This window comes from Bos javanicus, chromosome 7 (genome assembly GCF_032452875.1).
Source record: "Bos javanicus breed banteng chromosome 7, ARS-OSU_banteng_1.0, whole genome shotgun sequence".
NCBI classification, from domain to species: Eukaryota; Metazoa; Chordata; class Mammalia; order Artiodactyla; family Bovidae; genus Bos; species Bos javanicus.
This window is the reverse complement of record NC_083874.1, coordinates 71,633,555-71,653,783: the sequence shown is the minus strand read 5'-3', so window position 1 is coordinate 71,653,783 and position 20,229 is coordinate 71,633,555. Positions and strand designations below refer to the sequence as shown.

The window sequence follows — 20,229 nt, the reverse complement described above, 5'->3', positions numbered from 1 at the left end:
ATCATTGGTTTTCTTAAAGGGTAGAGATGGAAGACAGAAGGGACCATTATTAACTTTTTCTTTATATTTTAATTTTTTATCATCTGACTTGGTACAGACATGTATGCTTTTTATTTTTGATCATTCTTTTTTGAATAGGTAATATAATCACATGGCTCAAAATTCAAAAGAGACAAAACCGTATAAATAAAGGATGTCCTCCTCTCGCCACCCTCCAGAGAATCCAAGTCCCCATGGGCTATCAGTTTCCTATGCATTTTCAGACATAGTTAACATAAAAACAGATCTCTGCATGTATGCATGGTACAGATACTGCACTTTGCATTTTTTCACTTGATAATATAACTTGTCCCACTCCCGTACTCTTGCCTGGAAAATCCCATGGACAGGGGAGCCTGGTAGGCTGCAGTCCATGGGGTCGTGAAGAGTCGGACACAACTAGCAACTTCACCTTCACTTTTCACTTTTATACATTGGAGGAGGAAATGGCAACCCACTCCAGTATTCTTGCCTGGAGAATCCCAGGGACAGAGGAGCTTGGTGGGCTGCCGTCTATGGGGTAACACAGAGTCAGACACACAACTGAAGCGACTTAGCAGCAGCAGCAGCAGCAATATAACTTGTATATGCTATTGTCTCAGTCAACTCAGGTGGCTGTAACAGAATACCAGAGACTGGGTGGTTTAAGCAACAAACATTTAGTTCTCACAGTGCTGGAGGCTGCAAGTCAAAGATCAGGGCACCAGCAAGGTCTGGCTCTTGATAAGGACCCTCCTCCTAGTTTGCAGATAGACATCTTTTTGCTGTATACTCAGGTGATGGAGAGCAGAGAGAGAAAAAAGCGAGTTCTCCCTCTCTCTACTTACAAGGGCACTAATCTCATGAGGGCTCTACCTTTGTCACCCAACTACCTCCCTAAGGCTCTACACTCGGGATTAGGTTTCAACACACAAATTTTGGAAGGACATGAACATTCAGTACATTGCATACAGTATCATATCCATACAGAACAAGCTTTCTTTTCTACAGCTGTGTTTGTTTACCCAGTTCCTTACTGATGGGCATCTAGGTCGTTAACAGTCTTTGTTCAAATGACCAATGCTGAAAAGACTACTTTAAATTTTTATTTTAAAACTACATCAGATCATGCTACTCCTTTACTCAAAAATCTCCACTGGAACCTGGTCTCATTTAGAGCAAAATTAAAATCCCTCTGATGGCCTACACAGCCCAGGGAAATCTGCACCCAACCCACCACACGTCTCAGTTCTGGGACCTCATATTCTACCATCAGCCCTGCCCCCTCCAATGGGTGACAAAGGCCTTCTCACTGTCCTTCAGAACTCTCCTCTCTACTGTCTCCACGGCTCACTCCTTCACCCACCTCAAGGCTTTGATCAACTCTCACCTTCTCAAGGAGGTGCCCACATGTTAAACAGCCCACACACTTCAGTATTTCCTGTCTTATCCACTCCCCACTATTTTTTTCCATACAATTCATCTTCTAACACACAACTTATTATCTTCGTTGTCATCTGTCTTCTCCAAACAAACGTAAGCTCCCCAAGGGCAGGAATTTGTGTCTGTCTTGTTCACTGATGTGTCCCCAGTACCTTGAACATAGTCACTGGCACACAGGATGAGTTTAATGAGTGTTCGTTGAATAAATATGAATGAATTACACGTGTGTGAGAGCATCTTTTGTTACACATATACTTTCAACAATTAGAGGATATTTAGGTGTAGGAAAAAGGAAAGGCATACTGTATTTGGAGGAGGGAGCAGGGGAGTCAAAGATATGAATATGCATGTAACCTAGCGCATATTTCATGAGATCTGTGTTACTTTACACACATATCTCAGACAATCCTCACAATAACCTGTGACTTAAGTAGTGTTGTTACCCCTTTTAGGGTTGAAGGAACTTGAGCAAAGACCAGCACAGCGAGGTATCCACAGTCATACAGTGGGACGGGGGAAGAACCCACTGTGGGATCCAAACACAGCAGCCTTGATCCAGAACCATGCTCTTATCTCCCCAGCTTCAACTTTGATTTCCTCTCAGGCTAGAGGCCTTTGTAATGCAAGCGAAAGCCCAGAAAGCCACTAATAATCACCAAACTCCTTAACTGTATCTTCGCAGTTGCACTGGGAGAACCACGCACCTGTCCAGGCTAAAGGCCCAATGAGACTTAAGTAACTCACTCAAGCTCCCACTGCTCTGTGTAGTGGATGTGAATGCAGACATTGCTTGTTCCTGAGCTTACTCTCCAAGCACCACACCACACTGCCCACACTTGGGCCAGAATGAAGAAAAAATAAACAGGAGGGTTGCGTGCATGTAAAGACCAAGGAGCGCCCAGAAGTTTCCTTGTCCCCAAGGACTCACATCACCACCAAAGCCGCACTGCATGCTCACTGGAAAGTTCTGAATTACAAGGTTCTTTCAACAGGAAATGTTGCCAGCTCAGATCTTACCTAGATCAGTGCAGTGTCTGGGAGTTCTCCAAGCTATGTCAACAGGGCACGAGACAGATAATACCAGGGCCAGCCTTGAAATATTATCTAAGAGACAGCTGACCATCACTCTCCAGACCATCCAAATGTCTGAATTATGGGCAGTGTCAGCACACATTAGGCCCCTGAGACCCACTGACTGTTGCTCTCCACATCTACCAGGAGATCATAAATCATAGTTCTGTCTGGGCAGTGCATCCTTTCAGGGCAGGATATGGCCAACATTCAACAGGACCTTGATCCAGAGTAGGTTCATGAGTCTCCTGATGCTGCCTGTTTTCACTTGTGAAATAAAAATGAAGCCTTGGGGCTATATTTGTTTACTGGCAGCTGCCTAGGGTTTCACTTAAAAACGCCACTAGCCTGAGAGTTGGCAGACCTGCATTAAGATGATATCAGTTAGTCTGACAGTCACATGACGTCTGTCTGAGTCTCAGTTTCTTCATCTGTAGGGTGGGTGGCTGGAATAAGGGCTGTGAATTCAGGCTCTGTTGTTCTCTGAGCTCTGACCCTGGCCAAGCCCAGACCAGGGACCCCTGTTCTTCCTGCTACCCCATTCCTTATTCTGGCCACTATCAAAGGCAGGCTAAGCCCAGGTTTTAGGTCTCAGAAAAAGCAGGGCAACCAAGAAAGGAATGTCTTTTTAAAAAAACAGTTTCTCCCTTCTGCCTTTAGAGCAGGAGCTACTCTCGTTGCAGTGGGCGGGCTTCTCACTGCAGCAGCTTCTCTTGTTGAGGAGCACGGGCTCTAGGGCACGTGGGTTTTGTAGTCGTGGTGCTGGGCTCAGCAGTTGTGGCGCACAGGCTTAGTTGCCCCAAGGCATGTGGAATCTTCCGGACCAGGGGTCAAACCCATGTCCTTTGCACTGGCAGGCGGATTCTTTACCACTGGACCACCAGGGAAGTCCAGGAATGTCTTAAAAGCAAAAGATAATTCAATAAAAACACCACAGTGAAAAAACATCTGAACATTTTTCTTATATAAAGTAACGATTCTTACTAATGGGGGAGAAGCATTATCTTTCCATGTTTTTAACCTTCCAATCTGACCCTGTTCTAAAAATGTAGAGGCTTCTGACTTCCTCCCTTTCTCCTCCCTCCTTCCCTGCCTTCATTTGGGAAGATTCATAAAAACCTCCGTGTCTTGGTCTCCTATTTTTAAAAGGGAAGCAATTACCCAGAGTTATCTCATAATGTACACATTTGCATGTGAGGGGATACAAATCACTTACCATGAGGGCAAAGAAGTGTATGCAAGGGTATTCTTCACAGCATTGTTTGTAATAGCAAAATAGGGGAAATAAACCAAATACCCATCAACCTAAGTGCTCATCAAACCAAACCCGGCACATCCATTCCACAGAACACTAAAGTGCTCTCTGAGTAACAGCCAGAGAGCACAGACAGACAGACCTGCATGTGAGGAATGGAATCCTCCAGAACCCATTTCTAAATGAAAACAACAAGATGCAGAGCAATGCATAGTAGGCTCCCACTTGTGTTTCTTTTAAAGAAACCCATATTCACGTATGCTGATTTATACGTGGAATATTTCCGGAACAATAAACAAGAAACTGTTACCAGTGGTTGTCTCTGGGGATTAGACTAGGCAGCCTGACAGGGAATGAAACTTCATTTTCATTCTATATGCTCTTGCACTACTTGATTTTTTTTATCACTCACATGCAGCACTTCTATTTAAATAAACAAAAGGCCCGCATTTATGTATCATATTGTTATCAATGCTAATGGTAGAAGACAATGAAAGAGTATAATGTCAAGACCAAATGGAAAGCATTCATTCATTTGAAAGATTGTTAGAGCATTCACTATGTGCAAAGCGACATATCTAGGAGCAGCTACCCACTCAGGTCCTTCTAGGCACCAGCTCAAGCTCTGGAGGGAGGTGGGGCAGATTCCAAGTACACCAAGAATCCACCACTTCTTAGCTGGGCAACTGTGGGAAAATCAAGTCACCTCCCTGAACCTCTGTTTCTTTATCTGCAAAATCAGGATATTTAAAGAACTTACTTCCTCCACTTACCCACAAAGAGCTGTGATGAAGACTAAAGTAGATAAGGCAGGTGAGATGCCCAGCCCTGGTCCTTGTTAATGGTGATGAGCACAGGCCATGGTTATGGCAGGTGTCTTTCTTCATCTGAACACCAGCCACTCACTCCTTCAAAGTCAGGAACCTCTTAGTTCTTGATAACCAACTGTCCCTCCCTGCCCAAAGATGATATATGAACTCAGAAATGGAACAAAACAGATTCAGAGAGTAAGGGATATCTTTAGTCTTAAGAAACTTAAAAGAAGAATCTGATCTAAGCTTCACAAGACAAGTAGGCAGATTCAATAGGTATGGGTGTGGGGTGGATTCCTTGCAAAAGAAGCAAAAAGGATGAAAAAATAAAGCAAAAAAAGATGCCTGAGAAATGGCCAAGAGCCCAGTATGGGTACCTCCATCACAGGAGCCCAGTGGACCCATCAGGGCAAGATTTCACATGCTGTGATGAGGAGACTCCAGTACGAAGTAGATACTGCAAGTTGAGGAGCAATGGAGTTTCTTGACCCAACACAGAGGTGATGAGGGTATTGGCAGTGAGAATAGAAATGAAAGGAGGGACGCTGATAGATCTCAGGCTTGGAGACCACTTAGATGTTTAGCTGGGGAAGATAAGGAAGAAGCTCAAGATAAACTCCAGATTTATGGTTAAGGCAATAAATCTGAGCGCTCCATATCAGAGGGAGGCGGGTGGGTACATGTGAGCTTGTATAATGTTGCCAAACACAATTCACCCTTTTTGTTTTCATTTCCAAACTATCAAATGTGAGCCAGCTTTTCTCTAATTCATCCAATAAATCTTTATTGAGCACTATTGTACATTAAGGACTATTATATAAGCCAGGAATATAACAGTAAAGGAAGTACAGCGCTGGAAATCACAGGCCTTAGCATCTACCATGGAGTGCAGGCAGGGTAACAGTCCATCAAAACCTTGCTAGGTCAGGAGAATTCATGGCACATTGGGATTTCAGGTAGGGACACCTACTCCAAGCTTGGGTGGCAGTGAAGGCTTAGGAAGTGACTTCAAAGCTGAGAACAGAAAGAAAGAGAAGCAGGATTTAAGAAGACAAAGAACCAGGAAAGAATATTCTAAGCAGAATAGACAGGAAATACGATGATCACCAGATCTGGAGGAGTTGAAGAGGTGCTGCATGGCTGTACAGAGACTGGGAAGTGGGGCGTGGACAGAAAGGAGGCACAGTGGGACCAGATCATGTCAGAAGGTGTTATACCTGCAAGCAAAGGCATCCCTCCCTGGGCATTTCTCAGCACCAGCTTCACAGAGCACAAACCCTGCTCCTAAAGCTCCAGTCTGCACACCTGGGAGAATTGCCTCCAGGTACATGGCCTGGGCTGCTGCTGCTGCTGCTAAGTCGCTTCAGTCGTGTCCGACTCTGTGCAACCCCATAGACGGCAGCCCACCAGGCTCCCCTGTCCCTGGGATTCTCCAGGCAAGAACACGGGAGTGGGTTGCCATTTCCTTCTCCAATGCAGGAAAGTGAAAGTGAAGTCGCTCAGTCATGTCCGACTCTTCGAGACCCCATGGACTGCAGCCTACCAGGCTCCTCTGTCCATGGGAGTTTCCAGGCAAGAGTACTGGAGTGGGATGCCATTGCCTTCTCTGACATGGCCTGGGAGAACTTACCAAAGCCTGTGCAGAAGCACTAGTTTGGCCAATGAGTTAGAATCAAGTCTGGATTTGAGAACGATGACTTTGGCTTTTGCATCAGATTTCTAAATAGGAATTTTTCTCAGCCCATCAATGTCATGTGCACTGAGTTCCCTTTCACTCCCTTAAAAAAAAAAAAAAACTCAGGCAAAATCCACATGAAGGTGGATATCCTGGTGTGATGAGGTGGGATATTCATAAGTATACAACCTTGTCTGCAGATTTCTCCCATCCTTTATCTGACAATAATAACCTCTAAGGCCCTGACAACATTATCTCAGTCTCAGGATACAGAAAATACGAGCCATTTAATTTTGATGTTGTTTCTGATACTGGAAAATATTTTTCAACTTGCTCAAAGTCATCCAGCAATTTGTGGATCTAAAGGCAGAGCAGTTTATTCCATTTTTCTACTTATCTTTCCCATTCTTCTCACCATTCATTGTTTTCTTTCCTTTCTCATTCTCAGTAGCACATAATAGAGACATGCTTGTTTGCCTTAAGCAGTGGGGGTAGGGCAGAAAGTGCAAGGGAAATAATAAGGCCATTCATATGGGGAACTTAAGACCTACAGCTGGGCAGCAAGAAGAGCCTGAGCATTTCACACGCTGGCCCTGGGTCCATGGAAGCCCCTCGGAGACTAAGCAGGAAATTCTTGCCCACCCCCCACCCCTACCCCGCGCCAGTCCTGCCATTCCTCAGCTTCAGCTGTTTTCAGGAAGTGTATCCCTCTCCTCCCACTACCAACCAGTTTTACAGTAGGGTTTTTCACATTTTGACCCTTGGGTCATTAAAGAGAAAGGACAAGTAGGTGGAATTTATGACCTCAGGCAGATCCCAGGCTGGATATAGAATAACTATAAGAACCAGGAGAGGAGGGGACCTATGTATACCTATGGCTAATTCATGTTGATGTTTGGCAGAAACCAACACGACACTGTAAAGCAATTATCCTTCAATTAAAAATAAGTAATTAAAAAAAAAAAAAAAGAATAACTGGAGAGAACAGAATATGGACCAAAGATGAGGTGACGGTATTATTGTATCAATGTTACATTTCCTGAATTTGGTCACCCCACTGTGGTTGTGTAAGAGAACAGCCTTCATTTTAGGAAATATACTCTGAAGGATTTAAGAGTAAGGGGGCTTGGTGTAAATTACTCTCAAATAGTCCAAGGGAAAAAAGCGTGTGTGTTTGTTGTTGGGGGGCTGGGGCAAATACGGCAAAATGTTTACAACTGGTAAATCTGGTTAAAGAGTGTTTGGAATTTTTTACAACTATTCTAGCAACTTTTAAGTTTGAAAATATATTTTAAGTTATAAATAGAATTAATTTTTAAAAAGCCCCAAAACATGGTCCTGGACCAGATGCATCTGAATCTCCCAGAGACTGGTTTAAAAATACTGTACTGGCAGATGCCTCAGTGACAGCTGTCAGATGGGATCCACAGGTGGAGAAGGCCTTGCGCCTTCTGTCACGCGAATACATACGACGACTGGGAAAATGAAAATGTAGGAGATGAAGATGATCGAGAGAGAATACAGGAGGTTGGAACCAGCCACCATGAACATGGCAGTCTCATTGACATAAGTATCTGAGCAGGACAGGACAAAGAGAGGTTGGTTCTCACAGTAAAAGTGGTTGATTTCATTGGGTCCACAGAAGGAGAGACAGAGCACCAGAATGGTCTGTGCAAGACCATTTGCAAAGCCATAAATATAAGGAGTGAGTGGGCATCCCTGGTGGCTCAGTGGGTAAAGCATCTGCCTGTAATACAGGAGATCCGAGTTCAATACCTGGGTCAGGAAGATCCCCTGGAAAAGGAAATGGCAACCCACTCCAGTATTCTTGCCTGGGAAATCCCATGGACAGAGGAGCACGGCGGGCTACAGCCCTTAGGGTCACAAGAGTCAGACAGGACTTAGCGACTAAATCTACCTACCTACCTAATTATAAGGAGTAGCAATGAGAGAGAGACAGACACATTGAGACATTTTACTGCCTTATAACCAGGGTTTGCAGATGGCCACGTAGCGGTCATAAACCATCACTGTAAGCATATAGCAATCTGTGAGCCCCAAGGAAATGAAAAAGTAACACTGTATAAAGCAATCAAGGAAGGAAATGGATTTCCTTTTGGATAAGAGAGTGACATTGGTGTCACTCCAGCATCTAAGGAGTGACATTGGTGGCATAACAGAGATCTACAAAGGAAAGGTAGCTGAAGAACATTGGAGTGTGAAGTTTTGAGTCACTTCTGATTAACAAAATCATGCTCTCATTGCTGATGACTGTGATCACGTAGATGACTGCTGCTGCTGCTAAGTCGCTGCAGTCGTGTCCGACTCTGTGCGACCCCATAGACGGGAGCCCACCAGGCTCCTCCGTCCATGGGATTCTCCAGGCAAGAGTACTGGAGTGGGGTGCCATTGCCTTCTCCCACGTAGACGACTAGGAAAATCACAAAAAGAATAGGCTGCAACTCAACTCAGTATGTCAGTCCCAGGAGCACAAACTCAGTCACCTCTGTGTACGGTTCTTTAACGTTGTGTTTGCTCAGCTTCTAATGAGGTCTAAAGTAAAGAAAAATGAAAAAAAAAAAAAACTGTACTGGCTCCCAAGCCCCAACCCAGAACACTGGAACCTACATCTCTAGGGCTGAGGTCTAGGAATGGCCTGTCAAGTAAGCGTTGGGAAAGAATGAAAAGAGCATCAGTGAGTTATAAGTCCCCAAAGCAGGTGAAGGGAATGGGGACAGAAAGAAAAAAACTAAAGAAATAATGGATGAAAATTTTCTAAATTTGACAAAAACTATAAACACAGAGATCCAAGAAACTCAGCAAACCCCAAACACAACAAACATGAAGAAAACCACAGGAAAGTACATCATAATTATGCAAAATTATGCAAAAATTATGCAAAATCAGTGATAAGTGGGGGAGGGAGGAAGCAGCCAGCAAAAAAAAGACATTACCCACAAGGTGACAAGGATAAGAAAAATAGCACATTTCCCCTTATTGAAAAAAAGAAAAATGCAAAAAGAAAAGACAGTGGAGCAGCACTTTTAAAGCACTGAAAGGAATAGACCTGCCAACCTAGGATCTGGCAATAAAGACTTTTTTCAGAAGTACAAAGCTGAAAGGATTCATCATCTGCTGACCCAGGCTACAGGAAATGTTAAAGAAAATTCTCCAGGCAGAAGGGAAAAGATACCAGGTGGCAATCTGGATCTACACAAAGGAAGAGCACTGAGAAAAAATGATGTTTTCTTGTTATTTAAATCTCTTTTTAAAATAATTGACTGTTTAACAAAACATTGACAATGTACAATAGGGTTCATAATATACTAGAAAGTAAAAAATTATGACACCAATAGCACAAAGGGAGGGTCAGGAGAAATGACAATATATTGTTCAAGGCTCTTACTATATATGAAGTGATCACTTGCAAGTAAATGATGATAAGTTCAAGATGTATACTATAAACTCAAAGCCACCTCTTAAAAAAGAGCTATCGAAAAAGTCCATTTTTAAAAAAAATTATCAATCCAAAGAAGACAGAAAAAAGGATCAAAGAACACATGAAATAAGTAGAAAACAGTATTAATAGCAAGATAACAAACTTAATCACCTCTACAAAAAAGTTGCAAGAATAGAGAACCTAAGTCTACTCTTCATACAGATTCACCAATTTTTAAAGTCATTTCATATTTGCTCTATCACTCTCTCTACATATATTTTTTTCTGAACCTTTTGACACTATATTGTAGACATCATATTCTTTTATGCATAAACACTTTCACATATATTTATTTCCTAAGAACAAGGAAATTCTCCTACATAACCACAGTCAAGTTACCAAACGCAGGAAATTTAACAATGATGCAATACTCTTACCTTAAAAAAAAAAGTACATTACAAAATTTCATCATTGCCCTCGTCGTGTTCCTTAGAATAGCTTTTTCCCAATCAGGGTTTTGATCCCAATGACACATTGCATTTAATTATTATATATCTTCAATGCGCAAATTCAATATACAGCCCTTTTTTGTCTTGCTTGATCTTGCCATATTTTGAAGAGTACAGGTCAGTTGGGTGTTATTGTTGTTGTTTAGTTTGGTTCGGGTGAAGAACCTCCCTCAAACTGTGGCTCCCTGATAAAAATAATTTTCTTTTACTCTAAATCATATCATGATACTGCTTCCTACTGAACTAAAAGCCTTGGAAGGGCAGGAATTGTGTCTTATTAACAGATGAGTTCTCAGTAAGTAGAAGGTACCCAGCACATGGTACATAGCTTTGGAAAGAACAAATGGAGAAGGGACAGAGGGTGCCGAGAAAGAGAGAGAGGAGAGAAATGAAGAAGAAAAGAAACCCTAGTGATATCACTAGCACCTGTTGAGTTCTCCACATGCTAGCATTCTTCTGAAAACCTAGACCCTCCGTCAGTAAAATGAGGAAGATCTGACATTCTGGGAATATCAGAGAAGCTAAGTGCAGCCTCAAAAAAATATGAGGAGGTGTGTCAAGGTTATCTAAAGGGACCTCCACAATGAGGGGGCCATGTAGAACAGCAGAGACCCATCTGGGGCAGCCAGAATGAAGGTAAAAAGTGGGTGGACGCCACCCATCATAGTGAATGCCAAGCTCTCCTTCCAGACAGGGACCCTTAGAGCCACAGGTGGGGGCTAAAAACACCCCATTTTTAGCACATGATGCTACCTCCTGGACTGTGAACATAAAATGTCAGAAAGCAGAGAGAGAAAATGAAGGAGGAGCCCAGAGCAGCAGAGATGAGAGCTAGAGGAAGCGTTCTGCTGATGTTCAAGTTCCTGGTTCCAGGCCATTGAAGGTCTAGCTTCCCTCCTGTCCTTACTTTCACAAAACGCCCTCCAGTCTTCAAGAGTTCTCTTTACTGAGGCTAACTCTAGCTGGTTGCTGTGTCTGCAGAATGTCTGTTGATTTGGGAGGGCTGCCTGTGATGGTTTGGGGAAGTCCCCCACTTAAGAGTCTTGGTGGGAAACAGAGAAGTTGAACATGTCAGTCACTCACTCTCCCAGGACCCTGCGCAGCTGGGATGGTCAAGCACATGATCCATGTGCAATCAACCAGATGTTACATGCAATGGAATGGAGCCCTCAAGGATGCATCTTAGTGGTTGGTGGCAACGGCTACACCTTCCATCCAGCATCACCAGTGGCAGTGAGGTAAGCTGGGATTGCTTGAAGGCAGTGGCATCCATGCTAGGTTGGGGCTGCATCATCACTCAGACCGCTATTGTGGCTGAGGCCTCACCTCCATTGTCACGCTCTGTATCTCATGCCTGTTCTGTAGCTTTCCTGACATTTCTATGAACCACCTGACACGCTTTCAATACATCACCTTCCTGCTTAAGTCAGCTGAATTGGTTTCTGTTATCTGCAAACTAAGAACTCCAACAAATGCAGTCACTTTCCATAAGAATCCTAACTCATTCAAGGATCTCAGTCTTGCCCAAGTCTTAAGTGCATATTTTGGTCTCTTGATGACCCCTCTCTCCAGTCACTAAATAATACTGTCTCCTGAGCCCACACAGGGAAAGTCAGCCTCATGTCAAGTCTTTGGGCAGAGAATTTCCTGCTGGACCTTATATTTTTGCATACAAGTATATGTTGCAAAGGCTACATTTGGCCCAGGTCCCACTTTAGTGTGAACAGGAAAAGGTGTGGCCATCAACTGGGATGCCTTGTGCAGGAAAAAACCTGCACAGCCACACGCAAAGGCCCTGGTAGCTCGGCTCCTGCATGCCCCTGCTAGCAGGGCTGAGGCTCACTTTGCTGGACTGTGAGGGAGAGAATGCTAAACACACGTTTGTAAATGGACAGGTTCTTCATTTGCTTTAGGTTCAGCAGGAACGCCTTGAAGGCATGGGCTTCACGGAAGCTTGCAAGCCAAAAAAAGCATAGAATCAGTGGTTTGCCACCTGGACTCCATGGAAGGATTTCCAGGGGTGTCTTGAAATAGCCTCAAATTTTATACAAAATGAGTGGGGACCTATGTTTTTCTGGAGACAGAATCTATATAACTCTCATCAGTTTGTCCAAAGGCTCTGTGACATCTACCCCACACGTACACAAATAAGTTGTAACTTAAAAACCACGGGCATGATCTAACCTTTATTTTACAAATAAGGAAAGGAAGAAACAAAAGTGTTCAGAAAGGTCAGAGAGCTCATTAGTGGTCAGGACAGAATGAAAATCCAGGTCCACAGCTCTAACAACAGAACTTTCTATGCTTCAGGGAGTTGTCACATGATCATCCAAAAAAAATGTCATCAGGAGAATTCCACCTGGTCAGGAATGTCCCAGCAGTGGCAGCAAGATCTCAAAGACAGGTGTGCCCAGGACAAGCGATACTGCTCTTTGAAATGTCAGGCTCTGCTGCCCCAGCCACCTTGCCCAGCCCCACAAGGGCGAGAACAGGCCTGCCATGGTGACAGAGCAGGTCAGGGGCCATCAAGGGGAACTCTGTTCTTCTGCTATTCCCCACCTCACCGCTCCACTCTCTCCTCGGTCCCACACGCACACACGCAGCCACCTGCACCAAGGGGGCCAGGCAGAGACGCAGGAAACCTGTGGGCTGGAAAGCCACAAGCTGCTCAGCTAAAGCTTTTGAAAAAAAAATTATTTTTTTCAAAAGTCCTAAAACCCACACAAATACACTCGGCCCTCATATTTAGCACCAAGGCTGTGTGTAAGTTAGACAGCCTTGCACATTCACATTTGCCTTTCTCAGACTAGGCTTCCCCTTATTGGGAAACATTCATCAGTTTTAAGATATTGGGGACAGGGCCACCAAACAGTTTCCCCAATGGCTTGCTTCCAAGTTTCACTTAAAATACATAAATAAATCTTAGGAAGTACCATAATAAACAGGAATCATTGCTGAGACATGGACAAGGAACTGGAGTAAGCACCTAACATTATAATTTCATCTTCACAATATGGATAAATTCTATCACTGTCCCTACTGTTTAATTAGAGAAACGGGGGCCAAAGAGGGTAACTTGCTCAAAGTTACTATACATACATGCCAGAGGTACGGCAAGGACAATACTTACAGGAGGCACAGCAAGGATTTAAATCCAGGTATCTTGGACTCCAGGTTCTAAACACCCAGCTGTTCTGCTACGTTAGGTTAAGCTGCCCCAAGGTAGAGACAGTGCTGGTCGGAATTTCTGGGAATCTGTGGTTTCCCCCAACCCCCTTCAAAGGTTCTAGACACACAATAGAAGGATACCCACCTTAAGTCCTAGAGCTCCTTCAGATGAGAATCAGGGCTTCAGTCTTCGACTATTAGATCCAGAAGAACTTTAGAGATCATCTCTTCGAAGCTCGTTTTACAGGTGAGGCCAGAGAGGCCCAGAGAGGGCAAGTGATGAGTTCAGGACACACAGCTAGTAAGTGGTCCCTTGACTCCAAGTTCAGGAAGCCATCTGCTATACCTGTCTCCAGAATGGGAAGCTTTTTATCCACTGCTGTAGGGTACACAGATAAAAGTTTAAATAATGTGGATTCTCTTAAACAGTGAGAAAAATATTCCCTTTCACTTTTCTTTTAGCTCTCTGATTACTTTAAGGATAGTCTTGGTTTGATATGACTATGTCTTTAACACTTCTTAAGCTCCTTTTTTATAGAGACAATGGACCTTTGGTGGGAAACCAAGATATAAATAACCAAAATATAAATAAGAATGTAGTAATTCGGCTTTATTTCTTTGGGGGTTTTGTTTTGGTTACCCTCTAGTTAAGCCAAGTGATATAAGCTTTAAATTTATACATTTATTTAAAGTTTCTATTTAAATATATGTATTTAGGTTAAAGAAAACTCCACTAGAGAAAAAGATTAAATGAATAGTTGAAAATTCAAAGTGGCTTAGTCGTGTCTGGCTCTTTGCGACCCCGTGGACTAGTCCATGGAATTCTCCAGACCAGAATACTGGAGTGGGTAGCCTTTCCCTTCTCCAGGGAATCTTCCCAATCCAGGGATCAAACCCTGGTCTCCCACATTGCAGGTGGATTCTTTCCTAGCTGAGCCACAAGGGAAGCCCCAGGTCCCTACAGCTTGCTATAATACAAAGTAACCTAAAAAATAATTTCAATGAAAATAAAACAAACATATAGCTTCGTGATCACTTTTTAAGCAAAAGATTGAACAACAAAAGTAAAACTTGAAAGAACATGACTCTAATCCTGGCGAGTTCATGTGACTAGAAATCTAGCACACCAACTTGGTGAGGTCAGCTCCATGCTCTGCGACTTCCTGTCTTCACTCCCCACGCGCCCCAGACCAGTTAGGAGCCATCAGGGAGAAAATCACGCCACCTCAGGAGAAGTGTGACATGAGGCCACTGCGACGGAGAGCGGAGCTGCCCAAAGATAACGCACGTGGACTGGGGAGCTGTTCGCAGCCGAGGACGAGATACACCGCCCCCTGGTGGACAGTTTGGGAATTTAGCCCGGCACTTTGCGTTCTCTGGTCTGTGTCACCAGCAAGCCTGCTACTCAAGTGATAGGAAGTAATACTTTGCTTTTGTATTAAGTGTAAACATATATGTAAACACAGATATGTACTACTTTAGAATTTCACTTCAGGATAGTACGATAGGTGTTACAAAATACTTTCTAAAGAAAGGGGCGTTTGTGCCTGACAAGATTGAGAATCACCATCTTGGAGCAGTAAGACCTGCTCCCTGCTTTCAGGGCTCACCACTGAGGGCAAGCTCCACTGGAGACCATTTCCCCTGCCTGACAAGACTCTCTTTGGTCTTCTCCTTCTGTCCAGATCTTGCCTCCCTTTCCAGCTCACAGCCATCTCACCCTCCTCTGCTATTAGCACACTTCCTCTGGATTTGAATCAGCTCCACCACAATGGACTTCACACAAGTTACCTAACCAATCAGAGCCCAGGCTTACAGCTATTAAATGAGTGCCCATAACCTACCCCTGGTGGTGGTCTGAGAGTTCAGGAAATGTTGCAAGAGAAGCACTTAAAACGGCCTGGAATAGAGTCCATGATTCTCAATGTCAGATGATGGTGGCCACACCCACAATCTCCTTTCCACCAACACCTTCCCTTCAGTTTTATTTAAAGTGAGTGAAAAGTGAAGGTCACTCAGTCATGTCCGATTCTTCGCAACCCCATGGACTATACAGTCCATGGAATTCTCCAGGCCAGAATACTGGAGTGGGTAGCCTTTCTCTTATCTTCCCAACCCAGGAATCAAACCAGGGTGTCCTGCATGGCAGGTGGATTCTTTACTAACTGAGCTATGAGGAAAGCCCCTTTATTTATTTAGAGGTCTCAATAAATCTGTATTGACTGATAAAAAAATGAGTCAGGATTTTCAGACAAAATTTAGCACACTCACAAAGCTATGAGTGTCCTAAGACAAAAACCGGCAATTGCCACCCATCTCAGCTAGAACATTTCCAAATTAGAGAAAGGAGCCAGTGGATGAATAAGAAGGCAGAAGGTGCCCTCTACTGGCATAGTTACGTATCTCGGGAAGAAAGGCAGGTTCTGAAAATGGAAAGCAGAAAAAGGTAGTGTTATTTTCAAGAAGGACAAATCCAAGTTAAATTAAGTTCTAGGGACAGCAATGCCTGGAAGACACAGCAGGAATTTATTGTCTCCTCAGTGGACTGTCACAATGCCTTTATTATCTGACTTTACCCACAGGAAGTGGCTTGCTCAAGGTGAGGTCACGAGTCAAGGGTAGAGCTGGGAATTGAACTCGCAGATGCCAACTACAAATCCAGAAATCTCTACCCTGCTGGGCAGCAAACCTCTTCGGAGTAGGAGCTGTGACTTATGCCATTTTACATCCTGCCAGCACTTAGCAAAGAGTTATGCACTCAGTCAGTTGTTACATGAAGTAATAATCAACATTTGTGAAATGATCACTCTGTACCCAAATATCACTGTACAAAGTGACTATAATACATTACTTCACTTGTTCACAACACTTGCCTGAAGTGGCCTAGTTCATAGACATAGACTCTCTAAAGTCTTAGAGAGGTCGAGAAACTTGCCTAAGATCATAAAGCCTAGATTCCCACCTAAGCATACTAACTCCAGAGCCTGGCCTCTTATCTATTAGTTCTCAAACTGTTGGATCCCTAGATTCCTTTACAATCTTAAAAATTATTAAGGACCATAAAGAGCTTTTGTTTTGCTTATAAGGATTATATCTATCAGTATATACAGCATTACAACTCAAAATGCTTATTTGAAATATTTACTAGTTGATTTAAATATTGTTATAACCCCTTTAATGTTAAAAAAATATTTAGTGAGACTGCCACTGTTCCACATTTTTGCAGATTTCTTTAATATCTGGCTTACAAGAAGACAACTGGGTTTTCATATCTGCCACCGCAATCAGCTGTGGTGTCATACTTCTATAAAACTGCACTATATGCTTATGAAAAGGGCAAATAACATCTTAGTGTGATTACTGAAATGGTCTTAACCTCACACATCCCTAATAGAGACCCAGACACCCTTGGAGAACCACCGCTTTGTGACCACCCATCTATAGGGTGAATAAGTCCCTTCTCCCAGAAATTCATTCCACCTGAAAGATTCCTACTGACTTTTCAAACACCTTTTCTTTCTCTTTTTCCCTCCATTCTTGCTCTTCTCCTGGCAACTGCATGTCTTCTACTAAGTCAACATTTTCTCTCACTGTGCTCTGGATGTAGCCTGTCAAGGCAATGATGAGCCTCAAGATGGAACCCTACAAGCAGTGAAGAGAGGCTCTGCCTTAATCCTAGATGCCTCTATCTGAAGACCAAGGAGCATAAATGATTAATTCCTGCTATTCCATTTTTAAGGAAAAGAACTTCTCAAAAACCCTCACTCAATTTTATCAAGACTAAGAAGCCTAATATTAAGAAGTTATAATCATTTAGGTTTTATTAAGTAGTCATCAACAGCAATATCCTAAAAGTCAGTCACATTTCACAGCTAGAGGGAATCATGGCCCCCGGCTGCCATCTCTCCCGGGCTGCCCATGAGCATCAGTTAAGAGGGGCCTCTGCTCCACTGCTGCTTCCAGACCACACACCCCGCCCCTCTGCCCTGAAACCCCAGCTCGCAATCTCTCATCATCAGAATACACCATCCATTGCCAGTTTTGTTGCAAATGCCTGGGTCAGTCCCTCCCCTGCTTGAAGAATTTAACTACTAGCTCACTGCCATTCTCTCTAAAACCACTCCTTCTTTCTGTTTATTCCTTCTAAGACCCCGCTCTCAAAATTCCCGTAGTTCTCTTCCAATGCGCTTGGCTTCCACTACCTGAGTCACTGACTGCTGTGGTCAACTCCTGGATGATATCACTACCAACAACTTCAAACTGTCTATAATCTGATCCTCAGGCACCCCAGGCTCCCGCTTCCTGGCTCAGTGATACCCTGTCCCCAACAATCCTTTAGTCCCCCAGGGACCAACACTTCGGATCCAACTCATTTCCTCAAACTCATGGCTCTCATGATTCTACATGATTTAGTCCCTGCCTACCTCTCTGGCATTGTCTCCCAGTCCTCTTCCTATTATTCACAACCCACCAGCCCTTCTGACCCCTCTGCATTTTCTCAAACAAGTCCATTCCTAGCTCAGGGCCTTTGTACTTGCTCTCTCCTCTGCCTAGGCAGTCCTACTGAAGGCGCATGTCCTCAAGACTCCTCCTCCCTTACCTCTTTCAAATTTTTGTTCATAAGTACCTTCTCAATGTGACCATCTATAATCTATTTAAGATTTCAACCCATCAACCCAAAGGACATACACTCTCTTCCCTACTTTACTTTTTCCATGCCACTTATCACTACAGCATACGGTATAACTTACTATTATTTTGCAGATAGTCTATTTCCTCCAACTAGGATGAAGGTAGAGATTTGTATCCCTTTTATTCAACTATATTCCTAGTACCTAGAATGGTGTCTGGCACCTAGTGACCACTCAATAGATATTTTCTACATGAAAAAGGAAATTGGATTATGACTATTTCAAACAATTAAAAAAGCTATTAAGCCATCTTCTACATAAAATTTTAAACTGCAAAGCACCTAGCAATTCTTCAGAATTTATCAAGAATCATTATTCGAAGTTTTAACAGGTTTAAAAGTGAAGTCCAAGTTATGTTTATGCCACTTCCACTTAGCCTTGCCTCTTTAATGGAAAGACACATCTGTTGGGGGCTGAATTGGTCTCTCCTCACCACACCTGGAATTCATATGGTGAATTCTTAAGCCCAGTACTTCAGAATGTGACTACATTTGGACATAGGGCCTTGAAAGAGCTAATTAAATCAAAATGAGGTCCTTAGGGTAGACCCTAATCCAATATGACTAGTGTTTTTTAGGACACAGACAACACCCAGCAGCCACTTGTCATACTTCCTGCTGTAACTCAATCCCACAAACTGATTGTCTACCCCTGAAAGGGCTGTGGACTTAGAGACCGCAAAGATAAACCACTCCTCTGCAAGCAATCACTTGAGCTAGGGACGAATGGAAGATCTGCCATTTCATTGTTCCCATTGCTTGAGCACATGGGGCTTAGGTCCCCAAAAGCCACTAAGCGCAGCATCTTCTAAAGTTTGTTCTGGGCTTGCTGAGAGATGTCAGAACCAGCCATCAACCATCAGGGAAGGAAAGCCTGATAAAGTTAGCTTTGGGGTGTCTGCAGGGAAAACCCAGGGGCTTCCTTGGTGGCTCAGTGGTAAAGAATCAACCTGCCAATGTAGGAGACCTGGGTTTGATCCCTGGGCCAAGAAGATTCCCTGGAGAAGGAAATGGCAACTCATTCCAGTATTCTTACCTGGGAAATTCCATAGACAGAGGAGCCTGGTGGGCTACAGTCCTTTGGGTCACAAGAGTCAGATATGACTGAGCAACAAGGGAAAACCCACGTCCATGGTGGGAGAGCATGGTTCCTCCCCTCCTGTAGCCAAGAGTAGCTCTAAACAAACCTCATATGAAGACTCGGGGGACCTGCAAGAAGGTGTCCCCCAGATGCACACCTGCTGGGCTACAGAAATTACAGGCCCTCCTGGTGAGGAGCATCCTGTCTGAGAACATGGTGGGTGTCCTTTTACTCTTCTCACTGCATCATGGGGACGGAGAGGGGATTGTTGGCCTGTGGGGACATGAACTCAAACAATGGTGCTGCTCCTGGCCCAGAGATGGCTCACGGGCCAGAGTAGCCCAGGACTACAGGGCCTAAGAGCCTCTGATGTGATGTGCCTCAAAAACCTTCACCCCATCCAAATCTCTGTGGCCCTCGAAGGGCCCTATGGTTATTATTGTGGACCCTGGTGGTTATTAATGGAAGGGCAGAGGCCATGGATGGCCCTGGGACCAAGCAAGAGGAGTCCCACAAGGGAGAAGTGTGGGAAGAGGCATGGCTGCCATTCTCAGGAGGGCAGGGATCCATAGCCATGGAGGAGCATGTGATCACACATACATACCCACACAGTGGTGGCCACCAGCACTACACAGAGCAACACCCAGAGCAAAGCCAGGACATTCCCCATAACAGCATGCAGTCAGTCACACAAGGACAATCTCTCTTCTTCCAGTTGCCCCCCGCCCCCGCCCCCCAGCACTGGGCTGCAGAAGACCCATGAGGGGCTTGGCAGCTTCAGGGCAGGGGAGGGGGATCAAGAGAAGAACATGCAGCGTTGGTTCAGTCCCAGCACTAGCTTATGCTGGGCCACAGGGAGAAGGCTTGCAATGAGTTTGAGACTGGAGCTTTTAGACAAATAGCACTGAGCCTTATATTCTAAGCTCCAAATTCATTTTGACCAAAAGTAACCAGAGAGCTATGGAATCTGTTGAAATCCTGTTAAGCATCACCTACCACCCACCCTAAAGGAAATCAACCCTGAATATTCATTGGAACGACTGATGCTGAAGCTTCAATACTTTGGCC

The 20,229-nt window shown here is 44.0% G+C and overlaps 1 long non-coding RNA gene across 2 annotated transcripts; it reads right to left on the bottom strand.

Moving 5' to 3' along the window:
- Positions 1 to 682: 682 nt before the first annotated feature.
- Positions 683 to 19,347, bottom strand: LOC133251596 (uncharacterized). Of its 2 annotated transcripts, none has more exons than XR_009737698.1 (4): positions 13,536 to 19,347; positions 6,230 to 6,377; positions 4,561 to 5,613; positions 683 to 3,432 (listed from the first exon to the last, which is right to left on the bottom strand). It is a non-coding gene; the product is annotated as an uncharacterized LOC133251596 (long non-coding RNA). The 2 variants fall into 2 exon arrangements; XR_009737699.1 differs by having other exon boundaries at positions 4,561 to 4,742.
- Positions 19,348 to 20,229: the final 882 nt, after the last annotated feature.